Raw genomic sequence first — 15,188 nt, forward strand, 5'->3', positions numbered from 1 at the left:
TGCAGTCCAAGGGACTCTCAAGAGTCTTCTCCAACACCACAGTTCAAAAGCATCACTTCTTCGGCACTCAGCTTTCTTAATAGTCCAACTCTCACATCCATACATAACTACTGGAAAAACCATAGCTTTGACTAGACAGACCTTTGTTGGCAAAGTAATGTCTGCTTTTTAATATGCTGTCTGGGTTGGTCGTAACTTTTCTTCCAAGGAGCAGGCATCTTTTAATTTCATGGCTACAGTCACCATCTGCAGTGATTTTGGAGCCCCCAGAAATAAAGTCTGTCACTGTTTGCACTGTTTCCTCGTCTATTTCCCATGAGGTGATGGGACCAGATGCCATGATCTTAGTTTCATTCAAATTGAACTGCCACTATTCACTTGTGTATCTCAAGAACATTTCAGGCTCATTATATCAGCCCCTTCTCATGTTGGTTTATAGGTGCCTCCTCTAGAGACTCTCAAGTTTCAATTTGAGGGTCTTTTTTTCCCTCACATTGTTCCTCTTCCTTGTTGTTGTTGTTTAGTCACTCAGTCGTGTCCGACTTTTTGAGACCCCATGAACTGGAGCATGCCAGGCTTCCCTGTCCTTCACCATCTCCTGGAGCTTGCTCAAACTCAGGTCCATTGAGTCGGTGATGCCATCCAACCATCCTGTCCTCTGTCGTCCCCTTCTCCTCCTGCTTTCAGTCTTTCCCACTGTCATGGTCTTTTCTAATGAGTGGACTTTTCACAACAGGTGGCCAAAATATTGGAGCTTCAGCTTCAGCATCAGTCTTTCCAATGAATATTCAGGGGTGATTTCCTTTAGGATGGACTGATCTGATCTCTTTGCAGTCCAAGGGACAAAAATGGCCATAATGTCGGTAAATTATTTTTATAGTAACAGCTCCCCAACGTATATCTGTAAATCTCCTGGTCCTCTTGTGTTTGTGACCTAACCACTTCAGCATCTTCCACAGGTATGTCAAAAGCACCTCAAATTCAGTATGTCTGTAGTAGAGATGGCTAATATTTGTTCCCCTTTTTTCCTTACTACCCTAACCTCATTTCATTCAGGTGCAATGTGCCTGCTGCTACTGCTAAGTCACTTCAGTCGTGTCCGACTCTGTGCGACTCCATCCCTGGGGTTCTCCAGGCAAGAACACTGGAGTGGGTTGCCATTTCCTTCTCCAATGCATAAAAGTGAAAAGTGAAAGTGAAGTTGCTCAGTCATGTCTGACTCTTCGTGACCCCATGGACTGCAGCCTACCAGGCTCCTCCATCCATGGGATTTTCCAGGCAAGAGTACTGAAGTGGGGTGCCATTGCCTTCTCCGGCAATGTGCCTAGTTTGGGGAAATAAGAGCATAGACTGCCCAACCTTCCTTATTCCTAGGGATACAGTGATGTTTTTGAAGTCTGGACAAGGCTTTCAGGACAGCTATTTAAAAGTATGAGAGGGCATTTAGCCTCTTTCCCCTTCCCCCTTTCTCTCCTGCCTGAAACTTGGATGTGAGGAGAAAGAAAGACCCTTAACTATCAAAATGTAAAACTTTCATCCCATATTTTACTTACTCAACATTGTAGGCGAGTTGAACTCTTAACCATGAATATCATTTTACAACAAATATGGCTTAACTGCTTGCCCAATCATAGTCTTTCCAGTTTGAGTATGTTCTTAAGTTTGGGGAAAGCTGATAATTGTAGATGAGAGAGTGCCCTCTGTTTAAAGCCTTCATTGGGAGAGCCAGCAGCCACCACCAAGCAGGAAGAATGTAGAAAGAATAAAAGGGGCCAAATAGAGTAACTGAAAACCATCCATAACATCTCTTGGGAGATTAATTTTGCTGCCAGAATTTTTGTTTGGAAAGACATCAGATCATTTTGATGCTTATTTTTAAGGAAAGGGTAGGAAGCTTGTAAAATGTATGACAGGAGCCTTACTCACTGTTGTAAATCTCTGAAAAGAAAAGCGTAAGTTTTGTAGTACTAGTCAGTTTTCTGAAAAAAGGGAACTTTTTAGCAAAGAATTGGTGGGTAGAGCATTAGGTATATACTATCATCTTGAAAACTAAGTGTGGCAAAGAGGTGTAAAGAAAGTTGATAAAGAGTTTCTAGATTGGAAACCCAACCCTGTATCCAGTTCATGAGTTTCCTTTGCCACTTATCCTTTACTTTGTTCTTCAACAGGAAAACTTCACCTCCAGAGTAACTGCTCTGCTTCATAAGTTTCAGCCATACTTTCAGACCATCACTGTAGGTAGGGGGATGATGTTTACTTAGTAGCTTGTGTAAGCCTCATGTTTGTGAACATTTCATGTCAGCCTATGTTTTGAAAATCCTTACAAGGTGTTTTTCAAAACTGAACTGGAATTCCCCATTCATTCTGACACTGAACTGATTTTCTAATGTATCCTATCTTATAAGAGGAAACAGAAGTCTTAAAACATCTTTTAAAAAGTCTTTTAAACCTACAGATTGATCATGCCATTTTAGAAATTTCAGTTACTTAAATGCTTAGGAAATAACGCATTCGGGGAAGATGCAGTGTTTCTTTGGTTGCTGGTAGACACAAGTGCTTTTATCTCATACTAGGCCAAGAATATTTATAGGAGAAGGAGTGAGAGTGGGAGAGGGTGTGGACAAACAGATTTATAAAAACAGTGACTTGAACTCTTAAGACACTTTATGATTCAGTAACAGAGTCTGGATGACCCAAACATCCTGAAGCAGGTCTAATAGATTCCCAGAAGAGATGACCCACAGCAGAGCAGTTTTGTGCTAATACTGCATATGTCAGTAGAGCTAGAAAATTGCAAAACTTTGACTGCCATAAAGTGATTTTACTTTTTAGTTTCACAGATTCTAATTTGAAAAGCTTTTCTGAATAAGGAACAGAGCCATGAAGCAACATGTATCTTGCCTCAGATGCCACTGCTGGCTTTTCTTAATTCCTGTCAGATGAACTATGGCTTCTGTGCACCATTAGACTAAAAAATAGATGCATAACTAAAACAACTAAAATAAAAATAAAAAACATAAAATGCCCACTTTAACGTTAACTTTTAAATCCAACACAAGCTTTAATTAAGTCTATTATAATTGCTATTTTTAGGATTTTAATCCTAGTCTTTCACATGTTTCATCCCTGTGTTTGATTCCAGTGAGTAGAAAACACTAAGTTCTAAAATAATGTCACTGGGAGTTAGTGAAAGAGGACAGAAAAAGAAGGTACAAACCAGGTACCTGGAAACCCTGAATACCAAGGCATGAAACCTTGTCAGCATAAATGAACAAGTCCAAGTGCCAAGCAAAGAGGGTAAGCTTTCCATGTGTATAATTCTTGTAACCTTGGGTGGAGTTTGTCCTGTAGTCTTTATCTTGCCATCTGAGTTTACAAACTCTACCAGCGTAGCTTGCCCATTACCTTGATATGTGACAAGTGTAGTGATAAAGACATTCAGTGACTTCTGTTTCTTCACAGTGGACTGTCAGTACATGGGCCTCAGTATTAGAGGTACACAGGTCCTCTTAAATATTGTTTGATGATGATACCAAGTTAAGTGCTTCAGTATATCATAGGAAAGCAAGCCTAAAATAATGCAGCACCAGTATAAAGTACAGGTATGCTGTCATGGGCTTCCTTGGTGGCTGAGACAGTAAAGAATCAGCCCGCAATGTGGGAGACCGGGATTCAATCCCTGGGTTGGGAAGATCCCCTGGAGAAGGGAATGGCTACCCACTCCAGTATTCATGCCTAGAGAATTCCATGGACAGAGGAGCCTGGTGGGCTACAGTCCCTGGGTCGCAAAGAGTCAGACACGAGTGGTATGGTAGGCTTGTAAATGAACAACCAACTCCCTTGGAGATTAAGTACCACTTTTGATGCCCAAAGTAGAGGCATTAAGCAGGAAAACATAAATGCATTAATGGCAAAAGATACAGAATTTTTTGCAGATGTAAAGAACAGAGTTATTTTTATTTATGTGGGCATTCTAATGTCTTTGACCACTCTAATTGAAAGCATAAATCATATTTACATGAACTTATATTGACTCTTCCCCCAGTATTCATTCATATTTATATTTAGTAATTTTTTTAAAAAAATTTTGCTAACCAATGATATTATTATTTTTTACAGCTTCTTTATTCCTTGATACAACTATCTCTTAAACTAGAGGTGCTTCTCTTACTGCTTGTTTATGGGTGCCCTTCTTCAATTTATCTTCCATTATTAAATAGTCTGCTTTTTCTTATTTTCCATGTGTATTAAGTATTTAGTCAGTGAATACTTACAGGCTCTGAAGGCAGTCTGGCTGCAACATCTGTCACTCCTTTAATTGCCAAGGTTGTTTCAGCTGATCTGACTAGCTAGGCAAGTGTCCACTTCCCACCTCACCTCTCCATGTGTGCCCCTCCCAAAGCTGCACACTCAGTCAAGGAGGACAACCTTCCCTAGTAAGGAGGACCGTTCTTTGGTCAGGGGTATGTGAGTAGTTACAGTCCCCTGCTAGGACCTCCAAAGCACCCACATGGTACCAAGCAGTAGACTTAAATGCTAGGAATATAGCAATAGACAAGGCAGACTTCACTCTGTAGTCACAATTTCTGTTTCCAAATAAGCTTTTCATCAGTGCTTTGTTATTCCAGACTCTCACTTCATTTCTTACTGTGTGATAATATAATTGAGAAAATAGATGTCAACAGTTAAGTTATCACACTGTGGTTAAAATAATGCAATGATGGCATGCACTAGATACAGAAAATGCAGAAGACAGATCATCAACTCTAGCTGGAGAAGTGAGGGAGAAAATCCCAGAGATGATGATATTTGAGCTGAATTTTTAAAAACTAGAAGGCAGGAAGATGGAAAAAGACTTGAGGCTGAGGAAAGAGCATTTAGAAGACATGAAATAATGACATGTTTAATGTGGTTTTCTCTGCAACAAGTTTTTTGTAATTTGAGTATAAGGAACATGAAGTGCCATAAAAGGAGAAGAGTCTCTACAGTGGATGAGAGCCAGACTCTGAACTGTGTTGCTCTTGACTGCCTTGGCATGCTGAAGACTCACTGCGTGCATTTTGTTAACTTAAGTGCTTAATGAGGAAGCATGGAAAATGTTCATCTAACTGTGTCTCACTTCCTGCTAGTTTCTCCCAGGCTTCACCATGTCTTGCTTCCTAACTGTAGCTGAACACTTCTCCATACCTTGCCTTTTAACTCTCCATGTAATACTTAAATGCTATTTCAGTTATCACAGTTTTTCTACAAACCAAATAATATTATGAAAAATTTGACATTCTAAAATTAGATTTGTATTAGCTTTTACTAAAATATTGTTGGGTTTAAAATACCACACTTACTTTATACAACTGATATCTTTATTTAGCTCTCCTGTTTATATTCCTTTTTATGATTAATTAATTTTTTTTCAAAAGCATAAAAATATTTTGTAAGTAAAACAGTAAAGTTGTGAAATGTTTTTATTTTGGTTGCAAACAAAACTTATATAGCTTCTTCTGTTTTTTAAAAAATGAGTGTCTCTTTTGAAGAGATTTCTCCATATACAGAGGTACAAAAGCAAGGGGAAGTAATTTAAAATACTGTTAAACTAAATAAAGCCAATGAAATATATAGGAAGGATCAAGTCAATATCTACCCATTCTTGAACAGGAAAATCTGAAAATGGAAGGTGTGTATAAGCCTTTCCTTAATTTCGAGAAGCATGTACTAAGGATATATATGCTTTTGTCAAAATCCATTATAGTCACTGGAAATATAAAAATGAAAAATACAGTCCATACTCTCAGTGGATTTGTTGTCAAGTATTAAGTTGAACCACATGAAATTGCATCTTTTTTTTAGGTCAAAATGTTCAAATATCAGTTCAATCTAAATACATGTGTGTGTGTGTGTTACATGTATATTAAATAGAAATTTACAATAGCAGAGATTTGAACAACGTTCCCTGAAAAAGTGCTTTGTGCTGCCCAGAACAGTCTGTGAAAGCTTTCCAGAGATGACATTTGAGCTGAATTTCAGAAAATGATTGGGAGTTCACTATGTGTTCATGTGAAGTGAAGAGAATGAGCATATTTCAACAATAGGAAACAGCGTGTGCAGAGTTGTTGAACAGAGAAAGGGCCTAGCTCATGCAAATACTTCAGATTGGTTGGAATGCCGGGTATGTGGTAGGTGACAGAAGAGGCAGGCTAAGTAAGCAAAGGGAAGATGTTAGAAGGTAGGATGTACCAAGCCACGATGATACTGTCCTTGTAATTGGTGAGCTGTGTATAGTCCACAGAATGTGCAACACAACATGTTAGGGTTCATAAAGGAAATACTACTACTAATATGTATATTTTATCTTTGTCTTGTCTTTTTAAATTTTCTAACTGTATAGGGACTACAGTGTATATAATTCTTACTGCAGTACTGAATGTAAACAATTTCTAAATAAATAAATATATATGTATTACAGTGTATTAGAGGCTGAATTGTGTCCCTCCCCACACACACACACAGATTTTATATTGAAATCCTAACCTCTAGTATTTCAGAATGTGACCTCAATTGAAAATAGAGTCATTACTGATGTAACTGATCAAGATGAGGTCATATTAGAGTAGTGTTAGTGTTAGTTACTCAGTCGTGCGACTTTGCAACCCTGTGGACTGTGTCCAGTCACGCTTCTCTGTCCATGGAATTCTCCAGGCAAGAATACTAGTGTGGATGGGCATTGCCTTCTCCAGGGAATCTTCCCTACCCAGGGATTGAACCCGAGTCTCCTGCATCGCCGGCAGATTCTTTACCATATGAGCCACCAGGGAAGCCTCCATATTAGAATAGAGTGGGCCCCTAATTCACTTTGTTACAGCAACCCTAGAACATGCGTACATGCTATGTATCAGAAAGTTAAGAGGCTCTATACACTACTGCGTGTGAAACAGATAACTAATAACAACTTACTATATAGAACTTTCTCAGTGTTCTCTGTGGTGCAGTAAATTGGAAGGAAATCCAAAAAAGGGTGGATATACATATACATGTAGCTGATTCACTTTGCTGGACAGCAGAAACTGACACTGTGAAACAACTGTCCTCCAATAAAAATTTATTTTAAAAAAGTTTAGAGGCCTTAATTAGATTATGAGAAGCAATAGAAGAGTTGGTTTATATTTAAGATTTCAAATTACTTATGCCCTATAATTATTCAGTCTCAGGATTCAATAATTTACTTATGTTGGATTCATTTATTGACTTCCAGTACTTTACTTCTATAAAACATTAAACTTTGTAAATAACTTTTTTTCATTTGTGTTTGGTATAGTTTATGTTAAAGGCAGAAGGAATTAGGAAATACTTAACCTGTAGCTCAGAACAGATAGGGTGATAATTTTGCAGCAGTTTTAGGGGAAAAAATTACATTTAAGAAAAGTATTTAATCCCATTAGGCAGAAGTGGAACTAAAATCAGAAACAGGATCCTACCAAAAGAAGTCATAACTGTGAAGAGTTTAATAGTATATCATAATTGCAAGGAGTACTACAGGTAAAATATGCCTTATTCTAGCTACATAATCTTCAAGTATTAAGGACAACCAGTCCTTTTGATATATGACATATGTTAGTCACTTGCCTGAGGTTCCAAAACACAGTTTTTAAGGTCAGGAATGATACCCTAAATTCAAATTATGCATTTGAAGCCTGTTTATAGGTCAGCAAGATCCGAAAGTCAGCAATACGTTGATTAATGGTATGTCAGTACAAAGTATATTATGTATATTATATTTGGGGCATTTTAGGTCTTTATGGGACATGGAATATTTGATAATTTTTGGCCTTATTTATGCAAATCAACAATAGCACTTTGAAATGCTAATTTTTTTTAAAAATCTGTATTATTGTAATAGTTCTACTGTCCTTTAGACAAGTAGTTTTCAGACTTTCTAAAAGAATTCTTTCTTCACATGAATTCTTATGTGAACGCCCATTATACAATAATTATGCAGTTTACTCCATCAAAGAATACATTATAGACCTTTGTTGTTTTTTTTTAAGATTGGTGGGGTGTGGTGGATCTTTGTTGCTGCACTAGTTTTATCGAGTTTTCTCTAGTTGCTAGGAGCAGGGTCTACTCTTTGTTGTGGTGTGTGAGCTTATTGTGGTGACTTCTCCTGTTGGGGAGCACAGGCTCTAAGCCCACGGGCTTCAGTAGTTGCTGGCGTGGGCTCTAGAGCGCAGGCTCAGTAGTTGTAACGCAGGGACTTAGTTGCTTCCTGGCATGTGGGATCTTCCCGGGCCAGGGATTGAACCGTTGTTCCTTGCATTGCAAGGCGAATTCTTAACCGCTGGACCACCAGGGTAGCCCGACTTTGGATGTTTTAAATCTTTGATTCTTATGTCTAGCCTGGAAGTTCTGTATTTTGTGAATGTATATTTTATATTCACTGTGTAACGTTAGCAGGATGAAAAGGAATTTACGTGATAGGAATAAAAAAATATGCTGCTGACCTATGATCATAGGGCCTATACCTGAAGTTGCTTTCCCACAGGGTAATTGGAATATAAGACTCTATCTATGATCTCTAACGTGGTCCCCTCGTTTGTGACCAATACAGCAGTCTGCAACCTGTATCTACTTGGTGAAAGATATAATGTCCTCTGTTCTCATTAAGAGACTTCCCTTTCTCTGCTTTTACCCCAGTTCTTTTAACAATTTTTGGTTTTGCTGTCTTTTCATTTAACTACACCTTTGCTACCTTTGGACTCAAAAACCTGTTTGTCCAGTTTAGTATCTGGTTATTTTTTCCCTCACCCGTGACTTATAATCATATTGCTATAAGCTGATAAATATTTCAAACTATGTATACTTTTTATATGCTTACGTTGTTATAAAAATTAGCACCATATAGAAAGGGGATAGCCCTAGATCCCCTTTGGGATAAAGTCACAATTGGAATAAAGTCACAATTTATTCTTTTAGCCAGTGCTTATTGAACCCCTATGATATGCTGATAGTCATTATGAAAAGCTTTAAGTATATTTGTTATTTAGTCGCTAAGTCATGTCCGACTCTTTTTGCTATCCCACGGACTATAGCCCGCCAGGCTGTTCTGCCTGGCAGAGTAGGTGAACGTGATCCAGCTTTTCAGAATAGATGTATTACACACAAAGAAACCTTTTTATACACACACGCGCGCACACTCCCTGGTATGAGCTATTAAAGAAGCAAATGGAGTTCCACGGCACAAGTAGAGAAACTATTTTAAATAGAACAGTCAGAAAAGGAACGGGAAGTGAAAAGAAAAGCATTCTAGGCAGGGAAGAACTTGGGCAAAAGCCCTTGAGATGGGCTCAGGAAGGAGCTGGGCTTGTTCAAGGAACAAAAGGACATTAAGTTCAATGAGGAAAAGATTTTTCTCTTTTGTCTAAAACAGTGTATTTTAGGACTTCTCTGGTGTAGCAGTGGGTTAAGAATCTGCCTGCCAGTGCAGGGGACATGAATTCAGTCCCGGGTCTGAGAAGATTCCACATACCACGAAGCAGCTAAGCCCGTGTGCCTGTGTGCCTCAACTACGGAAACCCACACACCCTAGAGCCCACACACCACAACTGCTGAGCCCACATGCCTACAGCCTGTGCTCTGCAACAAGAAAAGCCCCTGCAGTGAGAAGGCTGCACACGACAACAAAGAGTAGCCTCCACTCACCACAACTCGAGAAAGCCCAAGTGCAGCAACAAAGAAAATAAAGTTTAAAAAAAATGATATAGAACAGTGTATTTTAAATCAAATAATAGGCACTGCAGAGATATTTGTGTGTGACTGAATAAATATATGTATACCTAGGATGTAATGAGGACAGGCTGAGGTTAAAAAAGTAGGTAAGGACTAGACCTCACAAACCCTGTTTAAAAAAAACTGGGGGATGTAATTTCACAAAGCCTCACTCACAACTGCGTGAGTAATTGTTTGCTGGGGATTAAAAATGGAAGAAGGGAAACCCAGATTCATGAGTGCAGTAGAGGTGGAGAAAATAGACCATAGAAATCACTAAATGTGTGTTAGAGCCAGGTCACTGGGCCGATCTTACTTCTTCAGCATCTTAGCAAAGTGAATGTATCTGGTTTATCTTTTTATCCCTAGAACTACCATAGCCCCTGAACCCCCAGACCAAGCCTGGAAAGAAGTTAATCTTTTGAGAATTTAATCAAGCCCTTGAGGAAAGTAATTTCAGAGTTTCTCCTAGGTCTTATTGAGGAAATGACCATCTTAAATGAAGTCACAAAGAAAATTTAAAACTGCAGATTATTCTACAAGATAACAGACTTGGTCTTGTAAAAAAAAGTCAATGCCATGGAGGAAAAAGGCAGAGAAACATTCTGGTTGTGTAGTACACTATAGCAACTTACTCCCAGAGAATATCCCTTTTGAAGACATTTTACCACACATACAGAAGCACAAACAAGGGAAAATTTTTTTTTAAATATTGTTATGCTCAATAAAACCATTCAACTTAAACTAAAAAAAACTTTTTTTTTTTTTTTTGTTTTAAGAAGGCTTGCCCCTCTCATACCTCCTCTGGCATGATTGTGAGGGGATAGCTTCTATTGTGAGCACTCTACCCCCGGTTCTAGGGGGTGACCAGCAAAGTTGAGTCTAGGTACTAGCAGAGAAGTCTTTGGGAAGCTAAAGAGTGATTGCTTGGTAGAGAACTCAGAAGGACATTAAGACAAAACAAAAACTTTTCCCCAGCATATACTGAAAATAACCTTGAGTGGAGCTTCGAGTCTTAATGGTGGTTTTATATAACATCAGTCAGCACATAGGTTCTCAATGAATGGAGATTTGTTACCTCACAGAGTAGTCTGTTCTCCTTTTGAATTCCCCCAATCGTTAGGAAGTTATTTCTTTTAACTGAACCAAACATTTTCCCCATGTTATTCCCACCCATTGTATGTAGTTTTACCCTCTAGAAACTTGACAAATAAGGCTAATTTCTTTCGTTGGAATTTTAAAATCTAATTTGGCATGGCTGCCTGGACCTCTTTTAACCTGTAAGAGAAAATGAAACTGTAACAAGAGTTAAATTTATTTGATGCAGTAGACCAAAAAAAATTAAAAAATAAATTTATTTGATGCAGTAGACCAAGTTTTCCATGTGAAGGCAAATTTTGTCTTGGGATGTGCCAGTCACTAAAGCCTTTTTAATGAGGCAATTCAGTCTGTTCCTATAAACTGCCAGTTTATTCTCCTGGATCTTAAAGGAACACTAGCTCCAGGTGGGCAGGCGTCTTCTGGAATAATAATAATAACCAAAATAATTAAAAACCAGATTACTGCCCTAGTCCCTCCCCCCTCCCGCATTCCTAAACCATCTGCATAGCTTGTAGAGGAGTATCAAGATCATCCTTCTGAGTTCTTGGGTACTTATCCTTTCACTGGGCTTCCCTGCTGGCTCAATTGGTAAAGAATCTGCCTGCAATGCAAGAGACAGAGGTTCAGTCCCTGGGTCAGGAAGATCCCCTGGAGAAGGAAATGGCAACCCACTCCAGTATTCTTGCCTGAGAAATCCTATGGACAGAGGAGCTTGGAGGGCTCCAGTCCATGGGTTCACAAGAGCAGGACATGACTTAGTGACTAAACTACCACATACTGAGATACTTCCAGGTTCTGCAGAAAGGAGTGACTGTCCACTCGCCGACACTCTGCTTTTCTCTGCTCACTGTTCCCTGCGCTCTGGTTTCAGTAGCTAACGTCTCCACAAGTTTTCCTTCTTCTAGAAATTTACTCTCTCAGGCATGTATGACCTCTACCATTCTCTTCATGTTGTGGTTTTACGAATTTTTATTATCATTGTGTTATGGCCTCTTGAGGGGAAAGAGATAAATATGCATTATCAGTCAGCTAATTTGAATCAGAATTGTGGTTAAAGTCATATTTTAATATAAATAAATCATACTCTAGAGATTTTTAGCATATTAACAATTCAGTGATTTTTAGCCTACTCACAAAGTTGTGTAACCATCCCAACAATCTAATTGCAGAACATTTTCATCACCCCAGAGAAGCCACATACCATTAGCATTCACCTCCTATTTCCCCCACTCTCCTGCCAGCCGTAATCAATCACTAATCTACCTTCTGTCCATAGATTTGTCATTATTGCTGTTTGTAGAGGGGATGGTACAGATAGGGAGAAAGGTAAGCTGTCGTCTGGAGGGGAGCTTCTATTTCTGATCTCTGCTTATTGGCCATCACAAAATTTGAAGTTAAAAATCCCTGATTCTTTGAAGATTAATTTCATTCCAAGAATTTCTATCCAATCTCCAAAGGTATTCACTTACAGTACCCATAAACATAGGTAGGTAGGTAGGTAGATACCTCATTTAATCTTATTTCATAACTTTAATCTTATTTTGGGGAAATGAGTGACCCTAGTGTGCACACACATGCACACACACCCATCTTGTCCTGAGCTGTATTTCAAAGCCTTCTTGTCTGGATTGACAGTGAAGGACACCAAGCTTCAAACACTTTCCTCCAATTCCCTAATTCATAGGTTTTTCAGATCAGGCTGCCATACCTGTATCTTGCTAGTTTTAGGTAAGATATCCAAATGCTAGGTGACAGTAAAGGGTGGCAGTCGGTAGAATGAACCACGGGGAATGACTTAGAGAAAACACCCTCTCTGCCTTGTGTACAACCAGAACATGGAGAGATAAGGAGGGACAGCAGGTCAGTGAGGAGCGGCTCTTTACTGGGTACTTTTTCTAGTCAGGGCATCTGGGCCTCCCCAGCACCTCTATCCCTCAGGAGTGGTCCTTTATGATGTTACAGCTCCCCAGAGCCACCATTGGCTGTCAGGAGTGTCCTGATGACCAAACAAAGCAGAGCAGGTGTGACTCCTCATTGTCCTGGGGAGAGGTATATATACAGAGGGCAGCCCTGGCAGACAGCTAGACAACTGAGTGGCTTCAGCATGGCAAAAGTGACCGATAAATCTTGGGAGCCAAAAACTACAAGCACCAGGCGGTGGAAGAAAAGGAAGGCCCTCTCTCAGCCTGGATCACGAGGCCAGGTGAGATGACCCTACCCGAGGGCCTCCTCTTCTGTCCCATTTGTACCCTCTGCCCCTCCCCCACCCCGAGATGATCCTGCCCCAGCCTGGCACACACCTCCTCCTTAGTCCCCCACCCTTTCCACCCACCCTTCTCCCAACCAGTGACCTCTGGGCTCACCGTTGCCTTAACAGGTGGTGAAGATATATAAGAAGGTAAAAAGACCACTTCATGTGTGTTCAAGAAAAAAGTACTCCCCAAAAGTTATAACTATGAGAAGACAAAAGAGAACAAGAAGGGCCAAGCTTCAGCCAGTCCCATAGACTGAGCCAAAAGCAGCCAGGCCAGGCCTAACAGCCCCTGTAGAACAACACCACTCTGAGATAAGACCTAAGCAAACAGCGCCTGCAGAGCAAGCTTCAGAGACCTGAGAACAGTCTGCTATATCTAGAGTCCTGGCTGCGGAGAAATGGCCAACTGCATAGACACTGGCTCAGACACTGACGTGAAACATGGGACACAAATGCTGGTTATTAAAATCAGCAGGGTGTGAGAAGCCCCTCAGAAAAAGGCAATAAAACTAGGCACTCTGTGCAGAAATGAATCGTGTCACTGGTGGTGTCTGAGATTATTTCTTAAAGTGAGAGAGTGAGATGACAAAGAAGCTTAGCATCTTTGGTTCCCCCCATATCTACCTGAGGAGAAAATGTACATACAGCTCACCAAGAGTGGAAAATACCCTTTCTGCCAGGTTCTTGCCAGCTCTGGCAGACCAGTTTTTGCCATTTCTGTACTTGGTAGTCAACACTCATTTTCAAGTGTGTGTGGAGTCAGCAGAACACAGCAGTGCCAGGTACACTCTAGTACGTTTAAAGGCAATGGAAAAGGGGAAGGGGGAGAAACAACAGGGAGAAAGCTCTGACTTTCTCAGTCATAACACAGAACTCAACTGCGCTGGTCACCTGGGATGATTCGGTTGTGAGTTGAAGGCCCCTGATCCTCAGAGCTCCCTCATCCTTTGCTGACCTGGTGGTGAGTTTGGTAACAAAGGACAGGATAGCAGCAGTTCCAGCCACCAGGAGTAGTCACAAGGCCACATTGAGCAGAGGCCTCAGCAGATACTCATTGCTGGTTCGATTCTGCCTACCTTCCCATCACCCTCCCATCAGTCGTTCCCCCTGCCCCCACCTCCTGCTTTAAGCCCAGAATGGAGTGCTCACTGAAAGTCGCCCACAGAGGTGGAGATGATTGGGAGTCCAGTATTTATAGATTAGAACAGTGATCCTCAGGCATGTGTGTGTCTCTAAAAGAATTTGAAAAACTATTCACTTCCTTACATAATTTTAAGTTGAAATTCAAAATTTCTAGTTTAATAAATTTAAATATTTACTAAGGATATAATTTGTCATTTGTTGTAAATATTGCTATTGGAAATAAAACTATTACATCAGTCTTTTTTTTTCTTTTTTAAATTTTTATCTTCATAAATTCCACCCCAGAATTTATGCTATAGAATTAGACTAGAGAAGTACCACCAGACAGGGTTATTATTTGGCCTGTATTTTTTCTCTCAAAAGCTTTGAATCTGAACCAGCACATGGTTGAGACTCAGTTCTTTGCCATGCCATGTGAATGAGATGATTTTTCTTCTGTACATTTTTAAAGGCTACTGTTGTGTGGTATTGGCCTGAACTGTAAGGACAAGTGCCTATCTGACCCCTCTTTGCTCTGTGGCTGTGGAACAGATTAGCTACAGGCTATACCCCAGCAGTGGAGCCAATGAAGTGATTGTAGGCAGTTGTTCAGGAGTGTTCACTTAAAAACCAAATGTCCAGTATTGCACAGCTGCTTTTGTGAACAGGAATGTCTTGACCACATTTTGGTAGTGAAAAATACAACGCAGGTGTATCTCTCTGGATTTGCTGAAATTTGAAATGTTTACAGCATAACACTGAAAACAGTCTCCTAAATTACCTTTTGGCTCTTCCTATATCCTTTTATTAAATTTAAAACAAGTACTTTGGTCCCCGGGAAGATGATCCAAAGAAAATGATAGCATTAACTGTCTCTGGGAGGAGGAACTGAATAGCCAGGACCAGCATGAAAGGGAAACTTCTGTTGTATGTTCTCTTGTATCTGTTGAATGTT

The 15,188-nt window shown here is 39.9% G+C and overlaps 1 long non-coding RNA gene across 1 annotated transcript; it reads left to right on the plus strand.

Annotated features, from left to right (window-relative positions):
• The first annotated feature begins 11,599 nt into the window (after window positions 1-11,599).
• LOC122438266 lies at window positions 11,600-13,640 on the plus strand. The gene is made up of 2 exons (XR_006268506.1): window positions 11,600-13,060; window positions 13,235-13,640. It is a non-coding gene; the product is annotated as an uncharacterized LOC122438266 (long non-coding RNA).
• Window positions 13,641-15,188: the final 1,548 nt, after the last annotated feature.

The sequence above is a fragment of the Cervus canadensis genome, chromosome 3, assembly GCF_019320065.1.
Source record: "Cervus canadensis isolate Bull #8, Minnesota chromosome 3, ASM1932006v1, whole genome shotgun sequence".
Taxonomy (NCBI): Eukaryota; Metazoa; Chordata; class Mammalia; order Artiodactyla; family Cervidae; genus Cervus; species Cervus canadensis.